General features: G+C 43.1%; 1 long non-coding RNA gene across 1 annotated transcript; it reads right to left on the bottom strand.

The window, feature by feature from the left end:
• Positions 1-13,828: 13,828 nt before the first annotated feature.
• Positions 13,829-22,976, bottom strand: LOC103875927. The gene is made up of 3 exons (XR_002515746.2): positions 21,450-22,976; positions 17,657-17,739; positions 13,829-13,987 (listed from the first exon to the last, which is right to left on the bottom strand). It is a non-coding gene; the product is annotated as an uncharacterized LOC103875927 (long non-coding RNA).
• Between the last annotated feature and the right edge of the window lie 274 nt (positions 22,977-23,250).

Raw genomic sequence — 23,250 nt, 5'->3', positions numbered from 1 at the left:
CCGGATTGCATCATTGCACTCCAGCCTGGATGACAGAGCAAGACTCCATCAAAAAGACAAAAACAAAAACAAAAATTTCAGCAACTGGAGAATGTTTATTGAACTAAGTGTAAATGTTATAAAACTTGACAAAATAGAAAATTAAATATAGCTAATAAAAATGTTGGTGAAGAAAACAAGTGTAAGAATATAATTTCACATTTCATAGCAAAGAATCAATAGTTTTGGGGTCTTTTTTTTTTTTTTTTTTTTGAAATTGACAGCAGTGAAGAGAGGTGACTTGTTCCATCAAATGCTGAAACATTAAAATGCCTCTACAGAAATTAAAACAATGTGCTACTGAAGGAAGAATGGGCAACTAATTCACTGGAACAGAATGGAGTCTGTAAACCAACCTATGTTTATATGGGAATTGGGTGTACATAAGGTATGTCATGTTAAATCAATGGGATTATTTAATAAGTTATTTTAGAAAAAAGTCCAGATGTTAAAAATAAGATAATATCTCAGAACATATAACACAAGAAACCCTTAATATTTTAAAATTATAAGAGTTTAAAAAGGGGAAATAAAAGAAAAAGTAAAAAGAAATTATAAGCAGTTTCTGAGTAGGGAAAGGACTTTATCATATGACACGTTATCATATGAAGAAGAAGAAAAATAAAATGGTGTTAAAAGTGACTACTTGAAATTTTAAATGTTTGTATGTTAAAAACCACCAGAAAAATGATTAAAATTAAATACGGACTGGGGAAGTTTTGCATCATATATAAAATTGACAACTAATATCTTCCATATGTGAATAACTTCTACAATTCAGTAAGAAAATGAAGGAATAGGCCAGGCACGGTGTCTTATGCCTGTAACCCCAGAACTTTGGAAGGCTGAAGCAGGTGGATCACCTGAGCTTAGGAGTTCGAGACCAGCCTCCACACACACACACAAAAAAATTAGCCAGGTGCTGTGGCACATGCCTGTAATCCCAGCTATTTGGGAGGCTGAGGCTCAAGAATCACTTCAACCCAGGAGGTGGAGGCTGCAGTGAGCCGAGGTGGTGCCACTGCACTCCAGCCTGGGCGACAGAGCAAGACCCTGTCTCCAAAAAAAAAAAGAAAATGAATGAACAGATCAGTAACAAAAAGAAGGAACAACAATAGTTTCTTTTACTTGAAGATAAATGCATATTTAAAAATACCAGCGAACCACCTTGGCTAACACAGTGAAACCCCGTCTCTACTAAAAATACAAAAAATTAGCCGGGCGCAGTGGCGGGCGCCTGTAGTCCCAGCTACTTGGGAGGCTGAGGCAGGAGAATGGCGTGAACCCGGGAGGCGGAGCTTGCAGTGAGCCGAGATCGTGCCACTGCACTCCAACCTGGGCGACAGAGCAAGACTCTGTCTCAAAAAAAGAAAACAAACAACAACAACAACAACAAAAAACCTGTGAAATACCAGGTCTGTTTAGTTTTATTCCATGAATTTTTTTTAAATTGGATAAAACACAAGGTAGGTGAAGTTTCAGGCAATAGGCACTACAAAGTAGCATAACTTTTTTTTAATTGTTTTTGTCGTTTTGAGACAGAATTTCGATCTTGTCGCCTAGGCTGGAGTGCAGTGGCGCCATCTCGGCTTACCGCAACCTCCACCTGCGGGGGTTCAAGCGATTCTCCTGTCTCAGCCTCACAACTAGGTGGGACTACAGGTGCCTGCCACCACGCCTGCCTAATTTTTGTATTTTTAGTAGAGACGGGGTTTCATCGTATCAGTCAGGCTGGTCTCAGACTCCTGACCTCAGGTGATCCTCCCGCCTCGGCCTCCCAGAGTGCTGAGATTACAGGCGTGAGCCATCAAGTCCAGCCATTAGCACAATATTCTGGGGGGAAACAATATGGCAGTTTATTGTATCAAAACCTTAAAAAGTCCGGACGCGGTGGCTCATGCCTGTAATCGCAGCACTTTGGAAGGCCGAGGCAGGCGATCACGTGAGGTTGGGAGTTCGAGACCAGCCTGACCAACATGGAAAACCCCATCTCTACTAATAAGACAAAATTAGCGGGGAGTGGTGGCACATGCCTGTAATCCCAGCTACTTGGGAGGCTGAGGCAGGAGAATCATTTGAACCAGGGAGGTGGAGGTTGCAGTGAGCCGAGATTGCACCATTGCACTCCAGCCTGGGCAACAAGAGTGAAACTTCATAAAAAAAAAAAAACACCTTAAAAACTATACAGACCCTTTATGCAACAATTTTACCTTCAGGAATTTATCCTAAAGAAATAGTGCTGAGGCAAGAGGATCACTTGAGGCTAGGAATTCAAGGCCAGCCTGGGTAACATAGAGAGACCCCATCTCTACAAAAAATCAAATAAATTATCTGGGCAATTATCTAAACATGGCAGTGCATGCCTGTGGTCCCAGCTACTGTGAAGGCTGAGGTGGGAGGATTGCTTGAGCCCAGCATTTGAGGCTGCAGTGAACTATGATAGCACCACTGCATAATACTCAATTATTTGTTATTTTTCAGATTTTTGTCAATCTGATAGTTGAGAAATATCAGAATTACATTTTCTTCTCTATGGATCCACTCATACCACTTTTCATTATTTATTTATTCATTTATTCAATAAATATTTATTCGAACATTTATTGAACATCTACTATGTACAAGGACGCTGTTCTCTTCTAGGCTTTTGGGCTATATCCATTACAACAGAGATGAAGGTCCCTGCCTTCTTACAAAAAGCTTATAAAATAACAGCAATGTTAAAGTGTTTTAAACTGACTTTTATTTATACCTTTATCTCAAGAGGTGCAAGCTACTGTTGATGAAGTGGAAAAGGTTTTTTATGATAGCTGACTATATGGTATCATAAGATGGACACTGAACTTGGAATTAGGAAACTTGGACCTGAGCCTGAGCCTTGCCTTTCACTAGCTGTGTAATGTTAAGTAATTCACTTAAATATCACTTGGTTTTATTTCGCCATAAAGTGGGGGGTATTGGACCAGATGGTTTGGGCAGTTCTTCTGCTCTATTAGGATGTGGCTCTATGTTAAACTGTTGTACCCTGAGACCAAAATGATTAAACTAAGATGTGACCCCAAAAGATATGTAAATGAGTTGCCCACTGATGAGAAATAAAGACCCATTTGAAGGTGAGGGATCTTGATTTGAACCTCAAAGTCATTAACAGTACAAATGCTACCTTCCTACGTTTCTCCTGTGCTGTGGGTCACACTGCCTCTTATCTGAGAGGGTCAGCTTCTGAGGACTGTCTGTGACCAGGGTCTGTTTCATCATTACTATGCTTTCCTTCAATGAGACAAAGGTATCGAATATATTTTCAAATGTGAAATGAAAGAAAGCAAAAAATAATTATTTTTGATATAAAATAATGTTTTATTTCCCAAAAGATCTCCTACATGGTTTTTTAAATGTAAAATCTTCTAGTCATTTTTGTAAAATTAAACAAGATAGAGTTTACACACAGCTTTTCCTGGAGGTGATAACTCTGCTCAGAGGCTGTATGATTTGGCCAGATATTGCCAAACTCCCCTCCATGGCGGGCAGTAGTATTTTGCACTCACACCAGCGATGTCTTAGTGTGCCTGTCTCCCCACAGCCTCACCACAGCATGCATTGGTTTCCTAGTGTAATTTCAATTTGCACCACTCGTGTGATGACCAAGGTTGAGGTTCCAGACCCCTTTTGTTGGTTCCTTATTAGAGCACTTCGGATAGAGATGGGGAGTTTTACTTGCTCTAACGGGGGATCTTGGCCTAGTGTAATAACTCATAGGTGGGCCTGATGCAGACCAGTGTGCAGGTGAGTAATACTTTGGATCCTGAAGAGTCATAGAGAATTATGGTTTTGTTCATGCTGCTTTTTGGGGAGTGGGTTGGAATACTTTTGCTTTTTCTTCCCATCTTACCATGAACAAATTCTCCAATCCTTTGAGGCACACCTCAACTCTCACTCCCTCCATTTAAACTCCTCATCACCCCTTTCCAAATTAGTCTCTCTTTCATGAGACACTCGACCTTGACCTTTCTTACGGCTCTTACTGTTGTTCCATGGAGTCTCCTTTTCTGGACACTTCTCATCTCTCACCGGCTGTGAGTTCTGTGAGGGCTGGTGCAGCCTTTGCCTATTCAGCTGTTCCAGAGCACCCTGCATGAAGCAGGAGCTCGAACTGTTGGGGCAGGGACTGCAGAAAAGAGGGAGGGGCTGAAATGTCACAGCCGTGTCTGTCTGGGGAGTCCTGTGTGGTGATAGCTGCATCTCAGGCATGCATTTGTTCTCCTAAGCAGTGAGAATATCCACTAACATCTACTGGAAACATATCATTAACTTGACAGGGGAAACCCCCTCTGAAGCAAGCAGAAAGCCCCCTGCTGGGAATGGCACACAGCATGGGGCTGAAGAGGTGTGCGAGGTTAGGAATATAGGAACCAGAAATCTGGTCTATATGGAAAATAGCAGCTCATTAGCACGTGTTAAGCATGGGCCAGGGTGGGTCCCCTGTCAATGCTGCTGGGTGTTTGGTCGCTGGGCAGGACTCACCCCACTGTGACCAGGCTTGACAGGCTGTCGGCTTGGCCATCCGGTTTCCTCAATGATAAAATGACACCGTCTCTTCATTCTCACCCATGCATCTTCAAATTCCTTTTTCTTGGAACCCATATTCGGCAAGAACACCTCTGGTTTTTACTGTTTTTCAAGCAGGCTTCCCTGCCGGGAAGAAAATTTGGCAACCCGTTGACAGGAATACTGCTGTACACTTGGCAATTACATTCAGTTAAAATAAAAATAGTGCTTATTTTTTCAATTATAAAAATAATACATACTTATAATAGAAAATTGGGAAGCATTAAAAACTAGAAAGGAAGAAATAATTATCCATGACTTCACTGCCTAGAACACCTACTGTTAACATTTTAGTGGATTTCCTTCCAGTCATTTTCTATGAATATTTATGTCCTTGGATTCATTTTCCGGGTATACTCTTCATCTTGCACTTTTCTTTTCTTCTCTTTTTTTTTTTTTTTTTTTTTTTTTTTTGAGATGGAGTCTTGTTCTGCAGCCCAGGCTGGTGTGCAGTGGTGCAATCTCGGTTCACTGTAACCTCTGCCTCCCAGGTTCAAGTGATTCTCCTGCCCCAGCCTCCTGAGTAGCTGGGATTACAGGAGCCCGCCCCCACACCTGGCTAATTTTTGTAGTAGAGATGGGGCTTCACCATGTTAGCCAGGATGGTCTCAAACTCCTGACCTCAAGGGATCTGCCTGCCTCTTGCACTTTTAACTTCAAGTTGTAGCATGAGCATTTGTCCAGAATGGATAAACTTTGGAGGTATTTAGTATCTGGCATTTTACATAAATTCTTCATAAACATCAGTACGATAAAAAGTATTTCTATTCACAACAATAGAGACTCATTGTAACAAAAAAGCAAAGATCGCAGGAATATGTAATTTAGAAAGCAAGTTCCTTGTACTCCTTCCTCCCCAGATATAATCACCATTATTGGTTAATGTTTTCTTTACATATATTAATATTTACATATGTAAATGAATGAGCAATTTTTTATTTTTCTTTCTCAAGTAAATAAATAAATAAATATTTTAAATAGGAATAAAAACTTCAAGTTACCTATAAAAGAGTAACAGAACTGAAGTAATTCAAGTTCTGTTTCTTCCCCTGCAGAATCACTGTTAGCATTGTTTATTTTGAATCTACTGCTTAAAAGCAGGAACACGTTGTGTGCAGACCATTGACAGGTTGGAAATAGGAGTTCAGAGAGAGCTTACCTGATTCCAAACTTACAAGCAATGTGTGCAGCTGAGTCTGCCGGCACTGGGGGCCAACTTTGTAACTGGGAGTTCTCTGAATTAACTTCCAATAGCATGCGTTGTTGATTAAAGGGTAAGAAATAAAAATGTGCTAATTCAAAGTGTGCATATACACACTGAAAATTTAGGATGTTTTATTACATATTGATTTTATATGTTTCCTTAAATATACATTTATTCTATATATAAATTTGAAATACATGTATAATTTGAATGTGTGTGTGTGTTTTTATATATATATATATATATAAAAAATGTCTCCATTGTCAGTGCCTCCTCATCCCTAAATCTGGGGCAACTGTTTCCACTGCACTGCCCTTAGGACATATGTCACATTCTAGAAATTCTAAAAAAACATTTTTAATGAAAAATTCTTTGACCACCCACTATCCTCCAGATAGCAGTAGGAAGTTTTTACCTGTTCTCTTAATATACATATTTAACGGAGTCCTCTTCTGGGTCATGTTGGCTCACTGCCACTAGGTCAGGCAAGTCCATGTTACCAGCACCTTCAGTTTAATGCTGAAATCAAAACCCCTCCTCTGATGAAGTTCAGGAGCAGCTTCCGCTCCCATCCAGCTCCATGAGAGTGGATGATTTCCCTGGCCATATGGCAGGTGGAGGGAGTGATTAACCCCCTGTGAGGCCTCTGTGTTCCTTGGCTCTGCCAGCTCCTCCCTCCTCGAGCAGCCCGAGGCCCACCTGTGAATCTTGAGCATCTGCCGGCAGGCCCAGCCTGGTCATCAGCAGCTCTATGGCTTTTGATCTCACCCACAGAAACTCACGTTTGTGTAACTGTATTTTACAAGACAGCTGCCCCCTTACTTTTCTGCCTCAGCGTTTGCGCTTTCCTTTGCACGTTGTCACCAGTGATAAAGCTGATGCTGTCTCCAAGGGTGGGTGAAGCTGATAGCCCTCTCTCCCCTGGCTTCATCCAAGGCCCACCCACAGTGCTGGGCCTGCGTGAGCAAGAGACCCTTGCTTTTTTCTTTTTTAAATGTAGATGTGCAACTATATGTTTTATTTTCTGTACTGTCCTGGAAGAAGCAACAGGTCAGCCAGACCAGAGACCCTCTTGAATGTGTAGCCTCAAGTTAACCCTCTTACAGAAAACTCAAACTCTTTCCCTTCATCATTTCATCTTTTTCTCCTACAACTTTTATTTTGACAAACTTCAAATACACCCCAAAATTAAAAGAATAATATAATGAAAAATGATATAACATGTCAATTCACCAACTGTTAACATTCTATCACATTTTATTTTAGCATTTTTTCTCTTCATATACATACACATACACACATATACATTTTAAAAACTCATTTGAAATTAAATTTCAGTCATATTCTACCTGTAAATACATCAACATGTATTTCTTAAGAGATATTCTCCTGCACAACACTCAGCAAATTTAACATTATTGATACACAGTGTTGCTTAATATATAGTTTATATTCAAATTTTCCTGATTGTACAAGCAACATCCTTTACAGATTTATTTGATCAATAACTTAATCAAAGATGGCTTCCATTTGCTGTACTTCTTCATCTCCTTTAAGTTAGAATAGTTCCCCTTCCTTTATGTGCACCTGTGTATGTGTTTCATGACATTAATATTTTTAGAGCCCAGGCTAGTTGATTTCCAGAATGTCCTGGATTTGAGTTTTCCTGAAGCTTATTTGTGATTAAATTTGGGTTATATGTTCTTGAAAAGAATACCAGAGAAGTGATGCTTTGTCTCCAGTGCAACTCAACAGGTGGGACATGATGTCTCTTTGCTCCTTTATTGCCCAAATTAGGATTGCTCTGGCTGGGCATGTTGGCTCACACCTGTAATCCCAGCACTTTGGGAGGCCAAGACAGGCAGATCACTTGAGGTCAGGAGTTCGAGACCAGGCTGGCCAAAATAGTGAAACCCTGTCTTTACTAAAAATACAAAAATTAGTCGGGTGGGGTGGCACATACCTGTAACCCCAGCTACTCAGGAGGCTGAGGCAGGAGAATCACTTGAACGCGGGAGATGGAGGTTGCAGTGAGCCAAGATCATGCCAATGCACTCCAGCCTGGGTGACAAACCAAAACTCTGTCTCAAAAAAAAAAAAAAATTAGGATTGATCACTTCATTAAGGTATCAGTAGAGATAGAGATGGCCCTCCCTCTTTGCAAGAAACCAGGCTTTTAAATCCTTTCTTGCATTGTAGTTTCTATCCAAGTGCTGTGCACATAGTAACTGACAGTCAAATTAGAAGAAAAGTAAACATCCGTTGGGCTTTCTCTGTTTTGTTTTTTTTTTTCTTTTTTTGGAGACGGAGTCTCATTCTGTCGCCCAGGCTTGAGTGCAGTGGCACGATCTCGGCTCACTGCAAGCTCCGCCTTCCAGGTTCACGCCATTCTCCTGACTCAGCCTCCGAGTAGCTGGGACTATAGGCACCTGCCACCACGCCCGACTAATTTTTTGTATTTTAGTGGAGACGGGGTTTCACCATGTTAGCCAGGATGGTCTTGATCCCCTGACCCCGTGGTCTGCCCGCCTTGGCCTCCCAAAGTCTTTTGGGCTTTCTCTACAGGTCACATATAGTATCTCACTTAATTCTGTCAACCTGAGAGTTATCGTTATCCCCATTTTACGGATGAGGTAGTTAAGCTGAGAAAGATTAGGTGGCACCCTAAGAGGTATACTGGGAGTCAGATGCATGATCTGTTTCATTTCCCTGCCCTGCCCTAATGAGAAGTCTGTTTCCATCTCCTTAGTCTGAGGCAGTGGAAATGGTGCCTGACTTGTTTCTGTCAACTTTGGCAATGGGAATACCCTGGGGCTCTGCAAACCTCCACTGGCCAGACATGGTGGAAAGAGTCTTTAAAACCATGTCAGAGCTCCTGCTTCCAAAGCACATGTTTGGGTCAGCATTCATTGATTACTTGCTAACATCAAGTAACCTCTTAAATCCTGAAAATTCTAGTGAGAAATCAGACAGTCACTAACAAGTCAGCATGTCAGAATAAATAAAGCAGAAAATTGAAGCACGTTATGTTGGCTTTCCCAAAGGCATTCTAGAGATCACTCGTAGAACACTCAAAGGCACAAAAAGGCGGGGCTGCTCGTGGCCTCTTGGCATCCCAGCTCCCTTTCTTTCACACGGAAATAGGACCTCCCATTTTTAGCTGGTCAGATGGCTGCCCATATGGCGGCCCAGAATAAGAACTACATTTCCCAGCCTTCCTTATAGCCAGGCTCCATCCCGTCAGCACACCATGTGAGCCACATGTGAAATTCCCAGCTGCACCCTTAGGGGAAAGAGGCCTGTCCTTCCTCTCCCGCTTTCATCTGGAGCGTAGAAGGTGGACGAGGTGAATATAGACTGTACTGTGAATATAGCAATGGTGGAGGTGAATAGGGATGCCTTGTGACTAGGGATATGGCTGGGTGGAACACAGATGTGCAAGGGTGAGTGGGCCCCACGTGGGACCATGTGGATGGGGCCATGTCCTGGGATGGCTAAAGGAGCTGGGGTCTCTGGCTGAAAACCCTCTTACCAGCCCTGAACTGCTCATGCCTATACTATTATGTAAGAGAAATACACATCTTTCTTTCTAAAGCCACTCTGATTTGGGAACATTGTTTAAGACAGCTGAACCCATGTCCAAACTAACACCCCAGACCAAATCAACTTCATCTTCCCCCAACTCTCCTTGTCCACTTACACTGCCATTCTAAGCACAGCTGGCACCTCCACACATGCTTTTGCTGATGAGCCTTGCATAGGCCATTTCCTCTCTTCCCCTCTTTTCCTCTGCCTGGTAAACTCCTGCTCAACCTTCCACACTCAACCCAGATACCCACTCCTCCTGGAGCCTCCCCTACCTCCCATCCCTTGCCAGGCAGGATTCATTACTTCTTCCTCTTTGAGCCTATATGAAAGTGTCTGTAGCTCTCTTAGCATTTACCATGCGGTGCCCTAATTATTTGCTGCTGTGTTGATCTCTCAAACTAGACTGAAGTTTCCTTAGAATCAGGGACCTGATTTTCTTCAGGTTTGAATCCCCAGCACTAACTTTGTAAAAGGCACTAGGACTGGATGAATGAACACAGATGATATAATTACATGTGTACCCATACAGATCCTCATTCTTTTAAAAAGTGTTTCTTTCTTTGCTAAGACAACACTTGTAAATAGCACACCTATTCCTCCTACAGAAACTCAGTGAGCACAAATCTACTATTACATAATATATAAGCCAGGAGATTCATCATACATTGCATGAAAACCTGCTTTGTAGATTTGTCAGGTCTCCTTAACAAAACAATCCTGCCATAGACTCACCCGCCCTAGTATTGCAGCGACTGCAGGATTTTAAATCAAAGCCTTTTCTCAGTCTCTCTCTGTCTCGTTTCAGCTCAGAGCAGGCAATCTGGACTGCAGTACTAGCAGTTTCCAGAAAATGCTCAGGCGTGCTCACAGCTAACAAAGAGCTGAGCGCTGTTTCCTGCCCTGGAACACTGGAGAGTTCAAGGGCTTCTGAGGCTAGAGTGTTCTGATCCAGTGAGTGTCATGCTTTGCTTTGATTCTGTGTCAGATATCACACCAACTCCAGCAAGTCTGCAAGTGCATTTTATACTAATTTTGTAATTACACTAATATTGTTATTCAAAATTAATTGTCCCTGTCTAGAAATAGAATTCTAGCATTTTCTAGGTTTTGACACAACTTGTGTGCAAGTCTTAGAACCCTTCCCTGCCCATGGCATGCCGCTGGATGTGTCTCCGAACTCATCTGGAAACCCTCTGAGACGGAATCTGCCCCATTTTAAACACTCCTATAGATGGCCTCTCTGTTCTCATGTCGAGCATGGATTTTATTTTTATAGAGGTTTATCTTAAATATCCTTAATTTGTAAAAATCCTGATATTATTCTCAGAAAAAATTCCACTGTCCAGCTCATCCCTCAAACTGAGAATTTTTAAAATCAACTGAGAACACGGATTCCCTCTTCTGGGCATGCACTACTAAACTATAGAATGCCTATATGATCCATTTATGTGCTTTTTTGCTTATTTGCTGTCTCCTTGAGCTAATACGTAAGCTTCAGTGAGAGTGGGCACCTGTTCATTCTCGCTGTATCCCCAACACCTGGCACGTGGGAGGCACTCGATGGATCTGTGAAGTGAATGCATGATTGTGTCTTCTTGTGTAGATGCATTTGCTGCCTCAGGTGATCACTCAAGTGGGCCATGCCTGGGCTACTGGAAAAGCAGAGGCTTGTTTTGAGTGCTTGTCGCCCTACTGTCTTCACTCCTCCTCCTTCCCTCTGTCAAGCATGTGGCACCAGGCTGATCCCCAGGCCTCTGCTCTTGCCACCAACACACGCTGTCTCCCCTTATGGTTCGTGATTTTTGTTTTGTTTCCCTGATTTCCTTCAAGCACTCCCTCAGGTTAATTAGATTAACCAATTTGTCCATAACATGGATCATTTTAAACGCCTTAACTACTCTGGACAAAAATTAAGATTGGCTGGGCGCAGTGGCTCGCACCTGCACTCCCAGCACTTTGGAAGGCCAAGGCGGGTGGATCACAAGATCAGGAGTTCAAGACCAGCCTGGCCAAGACGGTGAAACCCTGTCTCTATTAAAAGTACAAAAATTAGCCAGGCATAGTGGCGGGTGCTTGTAATCCCAGCTACCCGGCAGGCTGAAGCAGAGAACTGCTTGAACCCAGGAGGTGGAAGTTGCAGTGAACTGAGATCGTGCCACTGCACTGCAGCCTGGGTGACAGAGCAAGACTCCATCTAAAAAACAAAAAATTAAGGTTATTTTCAGAAGATAGTGACAAAAATATGTTTTTCTATTCAAAAGGGACTAAATCAGGACAGTCTTAAGTAAGCAGACAAGGAAGGCTGTCAGTTTCTTATGTAACAGTGATATCAGGGGACAAGGATATCATTGATACAATGATACTATTGTTACATAAGGAGAGAGAGAGAGAGAAGAGGAGAGAGACTGCATACTGCCAAGTTTTCAACAGACACAGAGTCCCATTCAACAGATATTTATTAAACTTCTACTCTGCACCAGGTGCTCTTCTAGATGCTGAGGACAAGACAGACAAGATCCCTGTTCTCTAGGAACATCCATCCTACATCACCACTGTCCAGTGGAAATAGAGTGGGAATCACAAATGCAAGCCACATGGCATTCTAAAATTTTCTGGTAGGCCTGGACAGCATAGCAAGACCCCATCTCTACAAAATTAAAAATTAGCCAGGTGTGGTGGCATGTGCCTATAGTCCCAGCTACTTGGGAGACGGAGGTGGGAAGAATGCTTGAGCATGGTAGGTCCATGCTGCAGTGAGCTGTGATTGTGTCACTGCACTCCACCATGGGTGACAGAGCAAGACTCTGTCTCAAAAAACAACAACAAAAATTCTAGTAGACACATTAACAAAGTAAAAAGAAACAAACAAAATTAATATTAATGATACATTGTGGTTAACCCAATATATCCAGAACATTCTCATTTCAACATATAATCAATATGAAAATGATTAAGATATTTTACATTCTTGTTTTAGGCTAAGTCTTCAAAATCCAGTGTGTATTTGACACAGCACATCTCCTTTGAAACAAGTCATACTTCACGTGCTCATAGCCATGAATGGCTAGAGGTTACCACATCAGACAGTGCCATTCTAAACAATAAGCAAGTCAGTAAATACAGATATAGTACATAATAAAGATATATATAAATAGGCCAGGAGCAGTGACTCATGCCTGTAATGTCAGCACTTTGGGAGGCTGAAGCAGGTGGATCACGAGGTCAGGAGATTGCAGCCTGACCAACATGGCGAAACCCTGTCTCTACTAAAAATACAAAAAATTAGCCAGGCGTGGTGGTGGGCGCCTGTAATCCCAGCTACTCAAGAGGCTGAGGCAGGAGAATTGCTTGAACTCGGGAGGCGGAGGCTGCAGTGAGCCAAGATCACACCATTGCACTCTAGCCTGGGTGACAGAGCAAGGATCTCTCAAAAAAAAAAGAAAGAAAGAAGTCAGGGGGAAGAAGGGAGGGAAGGAGGGAAAGAAGGAAGGGAGGGAGGGAGGGAGGGAGGAAAGAAGGGATTTTTTTTTTTTTTTTTTTTGAGACAGACTGACTCTTGTTGCCCAGGCTGAAGTACAATGGCGTGATCTCGGCTCACCACAGCCTCCACCTCCAGGGTTCAAGCAATTCTCCTGCCTCAGCCACCCGAGTAGTTGGGATTACAGGCATGTGCCACTACGCCTGGCTAATTTTGCATTTTTAGTAGATAGAGGGTTTCCCTATGTTGGTCAGGCTGGTCTCCAACTCCCGACCTCAGGTGATCCACCCACCTTGGTATCCCAAAGTGCTGGGATTACAGGCGTGAGCCACCGCGCCTGGCCATTAAAGAAGAGAAACTAATTATAAATGTTACTACCCTCTATACCAGCTTTGCCTGAGTAATTGGCTCCCTTCCCATCGAGGCTGCCCAATCTCTTCATAATCTGACTTGGTTGCACTACTTCAATACAGTAGCATTTTCACACCTGTCACAGTGCTCCCAAGGTTTTGGTTTCATCTCCCAATAAACATAGAGAGCTTTAACTTAGAGGTAGAACTACATGTTTCCAACATTTTTGAACTTGGTCTTTGTGAACTGCTTTTGGTGCCAGAATTTTGTCTTTTCCAGCATTTTGTTCTTTGTCACATGTCCAGGTCCTCCCGGCCCTCTCTTCTTATGGTCCTTCCAGCACTGTCAGGCAGTAGCCTAGATGTGGGTTGGTATGCATCTCTCTATTCGGCTGAAAATTTGCATGTTCTTGCATTGACATATCACATTATATACCGAGGCAGAAGAGAACTAAAAGATTCTGAAGGATTGAAAGAGTTTTCTGCTGCAGTAGCAACAGTTCAAATACCATATTAGTCAGGGCAGGGAACGCTAGCAACCGTCATAGACAAACCCAAATCTCATTGGCTTAACACAACTAGGAGGTTATCTCTTATTTGCTTCACAGACTAATGCAAATGGTTGGTGGTGGTAAGAGTTACTCTGCTCCATGTAGTCACTCAGGGACCCAGGTTCTTTCCATTGTGAGGCTCCACACCATCTAGGAATCCTCCACTCTTCATCTGGTTGATAGACAAGGGACAACAGAGAGAGAGAGGTTTTCTAGGTCAGACCTGGTGACAGTACATAGCACTTCCCTCCATGCTCCACTGGCCAGAACTCAGCCTCACAAGCCCAAGAGGCTGCAAGGGTGTCTGGAAATTGTAGTCTAGCAGAACGGCCATGAGGAAGAACCTTGGCAATCCCTGCCACAAATATGGCTTTAATATGTCATGGAAATCATGGTTTTGTTCCATGCTGCACAGCTAAGTGAGCAAGGGGTGGTTTGAAAACCATAAAGAATGGATTTGTTCTTAGGGGGACACTCTAAGTTGCTTTGCCAAGAATTATTTAAATCCCAGCATCTGAGAGTCTAGAGAGACTAGAGAGTTATTTGTTATGGTTTTCTAGTAGTTGCATGGTTTCCTTTTCTTTTCTTCTATTTTTTGAGAGACAGGGTTGGCAGGGCACGGTGCTTACGCCTATAATCCCAGCACTTTGGGAGGCAGAGGCGGACGAATCACTTGAGGTCAGGAGTTCAAGACTAGCCTGGTGAATATGGTGAAACCCTGTCTCTACTAAAAATACAAAAAATTAGCCAGGCGTGGTGGTGGGCGCCTGTAATCCCAGCTACTGGGGAGGCTGAGGCAGGAGAATTGCTTGAACCTGGGAGGCGGAGGTTGTGGTGACCCAAGATCACGCCATTGCACTCCAGCCTGGGCAACAGAGTGAGACTCCGTCTCAAAAAAAAAAAAAAAAAGAAGGGACAGGGTCTGGCTCTGTCACCCAGGCTAGAGTACAGAGGTGAGATAATAGCTCACTGCAGCCTCAAACTCCTGGGCTCGAGCAATCCTCCTGCCTCAGCCTCCTCAGTAGCTAAGACTACAGGTGCACACCACCACACCCAGCTAATTTTTAAATGTTTTTTGTCTTGTTATGATGCCCAGGCTGGTCTCAAACTCCTGGCCTCAAGCATTTCTCCTGCCGTGGCCTCCCAAGGTGCTGGGATTATAGGCGTGAGCCACCATGCCCGGCCTGGATTCTTTTTTTATATCTAGATCTCTGATCCATTTGGAATTTGCTCATGTAGTAGGAAGATATGAAGTGTGGACCTTTTTCCAAAGATCTTTTTCCAAAAAACTTACCAGTTGTCTGGAGTTATTTGTTTAAAAATCTAACTTTGACTCAGTTGATTTGAGATGCCGCCTCCATGAAATACTGAATTTCTATATGAGTGTGGGTCTATTTTTAGACTTTCTATTCTATTTCACTGGTCTGTTTGTTTATTTATGTGCCAGTAGCACACTGTTTAAAACGTATGCTTTCATGTCTGGTAAGGCATTCTTGCCTACCAGACATTAAAGGCTCTTCTTGCATTTTTAAAATAAGAGCTTTAGTATCAATTACCTAGCTCCACAAAGGAGTTTGTTGCTATTTTTATTGGGATTGTTTAAAATTTATAAAGTAACTTAAAGAGGACTGGCATCTTTCTGATGTTGTTATCCTGTCCAAGAATAAAGAATATCTTTCCATTCGTTCATATCTTTTTCTGTGTCTTTCAGGGGGTTTTAATATGGGTTTTGCATATTTCTTGTTAAGTTTTTTCCTAAATATTTTATCTTCTTTGTTGTATTGTAAAGGAGATTTTCTCTCTGTTGATATCCTCTAACCAGTTATTGTCCAAACATGAAATTCATTTATGTTTCGTTTCTACTTCATACACATAGCCTGAAGGTGATTTTACACAATATTTGAATTTTTGTTTTTTTTTTTTTTTTTGAGAGGAAGTCTTTCTCTGTCACCCAGACTGGAGTGCACTGGCATGATCTTGGCTCACTGCAACCTCCACCTCCTGGGTTCAAGCAATTGTCATGCCTCAGCCTCCTGAGCAGCTGGGACTACAGGCGCGTGCCACCACACCCCACACCCCGCTCATTTTGATATTTTTAGTAGAGATGGGGTTTCACCATGTTGGCCAGGCTAGTCTTGAACCCCTGGCCTCAAGTGATCAGTCTGCCTCAGCCTCCCAAATGCTGGGATTACAGGCGTGAGCCACCATGTCTGGCCAATATTTGAAATAATTTTGTGCATGAAGCAAAGCGTGCATGCCTTGAACCATCAGAAAGCAAATGGGTTACTTTCTCAACCACCCATATTGACAATCTGCAGCGTCATGGTAGAACTCAAAAAGTTTTGAATTTTGGATTTTTGGATTAGAGATGTTCAATCTATATCTTACAAATTTTTATTTCTTTATTTTTGAACCTCAGTGTTTTCAACCTGTGAGGTTCCTAAGAGACATCTGAGGAGTATCTTCAAATACAGATTCAGATACTGCCTTCCCCGTCCAAGGTGGCAGGAAAATGTCAGGGAAGAAAGAGAGTTTTATGTGCTCCCCTTCTCTGGTCAAATCCCATTGGTTAACACCCAGACTGCAAACAGCACAGATACAGGAGTCACAGAGAGTGGGGCTAGGCTGAGCAATGGGCTCAGCACCCTGTGAGTTATTGGATTGCGTGCCTGAGGGGACCAAGGAGAGAACCACCTCTCAGCAGTAGAAGCAAGGCATAGATATGCAAACTGCACAGAGACTGGGACTGCAAATGGCAATAGCAACTGTGGACAACAGAGCTGGAGCTCCAGAGCGGAACTGAGCACTAGGAAGTGAGATCCTTAAGGTAAGCCCCCAAAGGTGTGAGGACAGTGACTTCAGATCCCTGTGGTTGCTCACTTATTTGTTTATGGAGACAGAGTCTCCTCTGTTGTCCAGATTGGTGTGCAATGGCACGATCTCAGCTCACTGCAACCTCTGCCTCCCGGATTCAAGCGATTCTCCTGCCTCAGCCTCTGGAGTAGCTGAGATTACAGGTGCCCGCACCACGCCTGGCTAATTTTTTTTTTTGAGACGGAGTTCTGCTCTTGTTGCCCAGGCTGTATAGTGCAAGGGCTCGATCTGGGCTCACCACACCCTCCGCCTCCTGGGTTCAAGCTATTCTCCTGCCTCAGCCTCCCGAGTAGCTGGGATTACAGGCATGCACCACCACACCCAGCTAATTTTGTATTTTTAGTAGAGATGGGGTTTCTCCATGTTGATCAGGCTGGTCTCGAACTCCCGACCTCAGGTGATCCACCCACCTTGGCTGCCCAAAGTACTGGAATTACAAGTGTGTGCCACCGTGCCTGGCTGCTTATTTACATATTCACATGTTTACTCTTGGACTTCAGGTGCAGAGGGCTGAGCAAATTACCCTCCTAATTTTGTGCCACTTCATGTGGTTGGCTCAGGGATGGTTATTTTCTTCTTTTATTTTATTTCTATTTTTCTTATTTACTTACTATTTTATTGTCTACTATTTACTTAGTACTATCATTTTTATTATCCTTTTATTATTTAGTGTTGTTGCTATTTTTTACTTATCATTTTCTGTATCTCTGCATCCCTCTCCCATGCTCCTTCCAAGCAAATTCAACCCATCTATTCTGTTTATAGTTCATGTTCTCCATAAAATATGTTTTGTTTGGGATGCCTATGTTTTTAAATACATGTAAGTGGACTGTGTTGTAGATTTCATTCTGTGTTTCACTCTGTCCCCTGGCACCCTGTCTATAACATCCATCCTATTGTTTTGGGTACCTCTGATGTTTGCTTCCAATTCTGCATGACTTTCCATGGTGTGTCTAGCATATCATACCTTCCACTCCCACGAAGATGGACGTTCAGGACACATGGACATCCAACCACAAAGAATGTGCTGCTCCTCTGGACCTGTGTGAGCTGGAAAGGGAGATGCCAGCCATGGGGTGTGTGCACTGACCTCCACTGAGCCATGGCTGCCCACCCCCAGAGAGGCAGGACCTTCCCCACAGTGCCCACCTGCCAGCACTCCCACTGCTGAGCTATCCACGCCCCAGTCCAGTGCAGCCTAGCATAGTCTGCTATAATGTGATGTGCCCGTGCTATTTAATTGTGCCTTTCTCTGACTACTAATGATTTTGAGCCTCTCTTCAATGAGCGTATTGGCTTTTTGAGACTGTTTCTGTAAATTCCCTATTCATATCCTTTGTCTTTTTTTTTTTTTTTTTTTTTTTGAGACGGAATCTTTCTCTGTTGCCCAGGCTAGAGTGCAGTGGCGCAATCTCGGCTCACTGAAACCTCCACCTCCCAGGTTCAAGAGATTCTCCTGCCTCAGCCTCCTGCCTCAGCCTCCTGAGTAGCTGGGATTACAGGTGCCCACCACCACACCTGGCTCATTTTTTAATTTTTAGTAGAGACAGGGTTTCACCATGTTGGCCATGGTTGACCAGGCTGGTCTCAAACTCCTGGTGATCTGCCCGCCTCAGCCTCCAAAAGTGCTGGGAGTACAAGTGTGAGCCACCACACTTGGCCTTTTTTTTTTTTTTTCCTGTTAGGACCGCTATTCTAATTATTCCTTCTTGTTGATTTTCAAATGTTCTTTATACCCTTTATAAATCAATTTCTGTTTGTATTTGGCAAATATTTTCACCTCTTCTTTGTCTTCTCCCAGGCCCATGGTGTCCTTTGTAGGAAGGACATTCTTGATTTTTACGTAACCAAATTTGTTTATTTGCCTTACGGTTTTTGTTTTTAAATTTGTTTTAAATTTATTTTTAACCGACAAATAATAATTGTGCATTTCGTTTTGTTTTGTTTTGTTTGAGATGGAGTCTTGTTCTGTCAACCAGGCTGGAGTGCAGTGGTGCAATCTCAGCTCACTGCAGCCTCTGCCTCCCAGGTTCCAGCGATTCTTGTGCCTCAGCCTCCTGAGTAGCTGGGACTATAGTCGCATGCCACCGTACCCGTTTAATTTTTGTATTTTTAGTAGAGACAGGGTTTCACCATGTTACCTACGCTCGTCTCAAACTCCTGACTTCAAGTGATTAGCCTGCCTCCACTTCCCAACGTGCTGGGATTACAGGCGTGCGCCACCATGCCCAGCCAATAATTGTGTTATTTATGGGGCACAATGTGATGTTTTGATCTATGTTCACACTGTAGAAAGATTAAGTCAAGCTACTTGACATATCTATCACTTTACCAACTTATTTTTTGTGATGATAAAAATCTGTTTCTTAGCAGTCTTGAAATATACAATGCATTACTACTAACTATGGTCACTGTGCAGTGCAAAAGATCACTAAAGCGTATTCCTCCAACCTAACTGAAACTTTGTACCCTCTGATCAACGTCTTCCCTCTCCCTATTCCTCCCTCTCCCCAGCCCCTGGCAACCACCATTCTGCTCTCTGTTTCTATGAGATCAACTTATTTAGATTCCACAAATAAGGGAGATTATATAGTATTTGTCTTCCTGTGTCTGGCTTATTTCATTTAGTGCAATATCCTCCAGTTCCATCCATGTTGTCACACATGACAGGATTTCCTTCCTTTCGAAGGCTGTATAGTACTCCATTGTGTGTATGTACACATCACATTTTCTTTGTATGGCTATGTACGTACTGTACGTACGTATCCATTCATTCGCTGATGGATACTTAGGTTGCTTCCATTTCTCAGCTATTGTGAATAATGCTGAAATGAACACCGAATGCACATATCTCTTTGACATACCTTTGGATTTAAATTCTCTAGGACACATACCCAGGGATGAGACTGCTGGATTGTAAGTGTTTTTAAATTTTAATTTAAGAAGTTCTTCCCTTCACCTGAGTAACTAAGGTATTCTCTTTCATTCTCCTATATCAACTTTTCAGGTTTATCTTTCACTTTTAGGTCTTTAATCCATATAGTGTTAGGTAGAGATTCAGCTTTATTTTTCCAATACCATTTACTTAACCACCTGCCACCTCTGGTTGTTACTCTTTTGTGGGGAGATATTAGTGATTCAACTAGATTCATATATGCATTGAAAATATTGGAAAAAATTGGCCGGGCATGGTGGCTCATGCCTGTAATCCCAGCACTTTGGGAGGCCGAGGTGGGTGGATCACGAGATTGAGACTGAGACCATCCTGGCTAACATGGTGAAACCCCATCTCTACTAAAAAATAAAAAAAAATTAGCCGGACATGGTGGTGGGCGCCTGTAGTCCCAGCTACTCGGGGGGCTGAGGCAGGAGAATGGCATGAACCCGGGAGGCGGAGCTTGAGGTGAGCCGAGACTGCGCCACTGCACTCCAGCCTGGGCAACAGAGCGAGACTCAATCTCAAAAAAAAAAAAATTGGAAAAAAGTATACACATGTCCCCAAGTTAATTTGCTTGGCATGCCTAAATGTAAATCATCCATTCAATTCTTTCAGTTATTCTTCATTAATCCCTTTATTTTAATAGCATCAAGCCCTTTTAGATGTTGTGAGGTAACACCTACATCCTGGTAAACTAAGATTGCCAGATTTAGCAAATAAGAATACAGGATCCTCAGTTAAATGTGAATTTCAGAAAAATAATGAGTAACTTTTTTAGTATAAGTATGTCCGTCAGGCGCGGTGGCTTATGCCTGTAATCCCAGCACTTTAGGAGGCTGCGGTGGGCAGATCACCTGAGGTCAGGAGTTTGAGATCAGCCTAGCCAACATGGCAACACCCCATCTCTACTAAAAAATACAGAATTAGCCAGGCATGGTGGCACATGCCCATAATCCCAGCTATTCAGGAGACTGAGGCGGGAGAATTGCTGGGACACAGGAGGTTGAGGCTGCAGTGAGTCGACATCACACCACTGCACTATAGCCTGGGCAACAGAGCAAGATTCTGTCTCAAAATAGTAATAATATTATAAGTATGCCCTATGCAACATTTGGGACATACTTATACTAAAAGGTTATTGATTGCATATTTGAAATTCACATTTAACTGAGCATTCTGTATTTTGTCAGGTAGCCCTATGGTATATCCAACCCAAAGGAACCTGTCCTGCTCAATCTTCTCGCCTTCCCCAACCCCTGCACCATTGCTCCCAGTTCCTGACCTTAGTCCTTCCAAATAACCTACCCTTAAATGAATATCTCAGTAGTTCGCTAAGGGTTTAACTAGTGAAGTGCTTTTTCGCTAGCATCAATCATCACACTGATGCTCTCAAATGTTAACCTGTTTACAGGTCACCTGGAACCTTGTTAAAATGCAGACTGTGATATAGTGGGTCTTGCATGCGGCCTGAATTCTGTATCTCTAACAAGCTCCTAGGCGAGGTCTATGCTACTGGTCTGGGGCCTACAGTTTGGTAGGAGAGTTTTGCACATATCCCTGGGGGCCCTGGCTGTCAAACCTACAAGCTGTTGGGAACCAGAGCAAAGCCCAACTTGGCTCCCTGTGCTCCTTTCCCTGACACTAAAGCCCAGAATGAGACAAGAGCCAGAGTTAAAGGAAAGTGACGCTGCTGTGCACATGCAGGCAGCTCTCCTGGAGTCCTCGCAGGCCCTCCTCCTGCTGTTGGAGCTGGATGCTCCCACCACTTGGCTTCCTGTGGGAACCACTTCTTTACCTTTGTGTCCCCTCCACACCCACTAACCTGCTTCTCTGGCTGTGATGATTTTGCCTTCTCATCCCTCTTCCTTGTCGGATGGCAAATAACGTGGAGGGAGGGACAGTGGTGTGATCTCGGTACCTAGCATCTAGCTCGATGTCCAGCCTATGGCAGGTGCTTAGCAGATGCATGGAAGCTGAATGAATAAAGGAAATGGTAAATTAATACTGACTTCTACTGTCCAGACTGTCCTGGAAACAATTTTTGTTTCACTTTTAAGGGGTGCCTTAAAGTATTGTTCTGCTCTGACCATTGGTGGAGCCCCTACTGAGTCCTTGGATGTTTTTCTTTTTCAGTTTCTCATTTTTCAGTTTCCAAATCCTCAAGTACAGGGCAACATCTTGTCCTATTTCCTTGACATCCCTTGCCCCCTTAGGGACTTCAATGTGCCAACTGCTTGGCTTGATGGAATCCCTATTTCCCCTTCTTCCTGCTGCTGAGCCTTGCTTTTGCTGGTCCAAAAAGATCCCTTAGTTTTATTCACCTCACAGCTCAGGGCTTTTCTTCTCCCAGACGGGCCCCTCTCTTCAGCAGGCCCCTCTACTAACATTCTCCACTGCCTCCCGCCATCTTTCTACCTGCCAGGAGCTTTCACAATGGCTAAGTCAATAGGTTAAGTGACAGAATCAAAGCTGGCTATCTTAAGCCAAAAGAGACTTTATTGTAGGCCTTTTGTGTAGCTCATAAAGAAGACTGTAAGACCAGGCTCAGAAACAATAGCGCAGGGCTTAAGACATGCAGCAGGCCTCCCTCAGCAGGAGCACCTGGCCACCTCACCTGGAACACACATTAGAATGGGGGAGCTCTGCCTGTGCCCTCAGGTCACAGTGCTCTGCTCAGCAGTCCATGTGAGAGGGAGTCCTGTCAGTCTTCTCAGGCCCTGGGCCACCCCTAGGCTGGGAGAGTCACTTGGATTGACAGTTGAACCAGGAACACGCAGCGATGTAGAGTTCCCTAAAAGGAAGTACAACTGTGGTTAAGAAGAGAGAGAGCGTTGCCCAGTGTTTCAAAAACAAAGAAAACAAATGTTCACGTAGACCTGCTACAGATTTGAAGGCTAGGAGGGAGGCCTGTGGCAGAGTGTGAGTGAGAGATCCCAAGCATCCTAATTCCTGGTTTCTAATTTCTTTTCATACCTGAAACACTAAGAATCCATTGGGAATGAAAGGACGTAATGTAAATAGTACCCTTGTTCTCATCTGGATTTGGCCACCAGGTTACAACTTGTTCCATAGCTCTGGACAAGTCACCTCACCTCTCTTGTCTCAATTACTTTGTCTACGAAATGACACTTTTAGGCTAGATGATGTCCCGGACACCTTCTAGCTATAAAGTTCCTCCCAAGCCTTTCCAGTTTTGCTTTAACATACAAGGGAATGTGCACTTAGCATTGCTTAAGATAGCTTGGCTTTGTAAGACACATGTTACTAGGTACATGGTGTTTCCAAAGAAGTTTAGAGGGAAAGGTGATGCTGTTTCACAGATAAGAATATAGTTCACACATAAAGCATTTACTATACGGAAAGTATTGCTCTAAGCACTTTAATATGTTCATTCATTTAACCTTCATGATAATTCTGTGAATTATATACTCTTATTACCTCCATTTTACTGATGAGGAAATGAAGGTACAAAAAGATTAAGCAACTTGCTCAAGGCCACAGAACTTGTAAGTCCAAGAACTGGTTCAGCCCCTAGGGTCAGTACCCTTAACTAGCACACACCGTGTAGCTTCTCTGACTCAGAGTAGTCAATTAAAAAACAGACCATACACATACAAATGCTG

The sequence above is a fragment of the Papio anubis genome, chromosome 2 (genome assembly GCF_008728515.1).
Source record: "Papio anubis isolate 15944 chromosome 2, Panubis1.0, whole genome shotgun sequence".
Taxonomy (NCBI): domain Eukaryota; kingdom Metazoa; phylum Chordata; class Mammalia; order Primates; family Cercopithecidae; genus Papio; species Papio anubis.
This window is presented reverse-complemented; position numbering and strand designations above follow the sequence as displayed.